Genomic DNA, 1299 nt, shown 5'->3' with positions numbered 1-1299 from the left:
GCAGGAATTTTGAAAAGTTTCTTATTTTCAGGTATAAGCTAAGATTTGAACTTAATCTGGTCTTCGGGGATCTGTGCTTGAACTTCCAGGACTGCAGAATGATACAGAATCATGGTCACAGTCTGTATTTGATTTTTTGTTTGTTTGTTTTTCCGTTTGTATTTGGGTACATGGAAACATCCATCTTTCCAAGTTTTTATATTCTGTAGATAATATAGTGAGGTCTTCATGGTATGTCTTGTTAAGAATAAAAAGTTCTGCCTTTTTGTGAGGAAGTCTGAGTGTTATCTGTGTAACTGGAAATCCTGTAAAGTGTAATTTCATGCCTGAAACTTAAAGTAGTGATTACAGCTCCAGCTGAGTGTCAGGATGCTCAGGTTTGCTTTTGGCCTCTCATGATTCCCAGATGATCGCTTCCACTTGTAGATTCAGTTTTCCTAAAATACTAAAAGATACCAGTATTATTTGAGTTTTGATGTCTGGTTCTCATATAAATGGCCTTCAAGTGCAGGTTTTTGTGGAGTTTTTTGAATCGTGTAAGTAGAGGGAGTTGAGCAATTTCTGCCATGCCTTGTGACTCTTGGCTGGGCTGCAAAGCTGATCTGGTGAGTACCGTGCTTTTGAAGGGATGTTCTCCTGAATCCAGCAGGTATGTAAACGTCCTGTATTTTTAATCCCACTTTGAAAAAGAATGGCGTAGCAAGTGAAAAAGAAAAGTTAAGAACCAGAAATTATGTGAACATTTTAGTTTTAACTGCATAAAGAAATGAAGTCATTTAAGGAGAGCAGAAGTGCTCAAGTAATGTCACTGCACAGCATCTTAGAAGTTGTATTTTAGGTTCAGTTCACTCTCTACTGAATTTCCTACGCATCTATGTTCTTTTTTACGTCACGCTTAAGTGCTGCTGCTACAGATTGTTCTCAAAGATGAAATGGAAGTTAAATGATACACGTTCTTTTAATACTATTCATTTCTGGCAACTCAATTGCAGCTCGGACGTGGTGTTTTAAAAGTCAGTGAACAGTGTACTACTGGCGTGGGCACAACCCGGCAGCTCCGCAGGTCCTCGGGGAACTGAGGAAGCAGCTTCCTGAGGCCAGCAAAGGCGATGTGCATGCCAGCTGCGGCTACGCCAGGGGCTCTGGGGTAGGGCGAGTCCTGGGCCGAGGTCGCTCCTGTGGGACGGCTCCGCGGCCTGGCCTGGCCCTGCCCTCGGGCTCGGGGCTGGCCCCTGTCCCCCGCAGGCCCTTCCTGGCCCGGGCAGCGCTCCCCGGTTCCTGCTCTCCCCTCACGGCGCC

This window comes from Mesitornis unicolor, unplaced genomic scaffold, assembly GCF_000695765.1.
Source record: "Mesitornis unicolor isolate BGI_N332 unplaced genomic scaffold, ASM69576v1 scaffold53668, whole genome shotgun sequence".
NCBI lineage: Eukaryota > Metazoa > Chordata > Aves > Mesitornithiformes > Mesitornithidae > Mesitornis > Mesitornis unicolor.
This window is presented reverse-complemented; position numbering follows the sequence as displayed.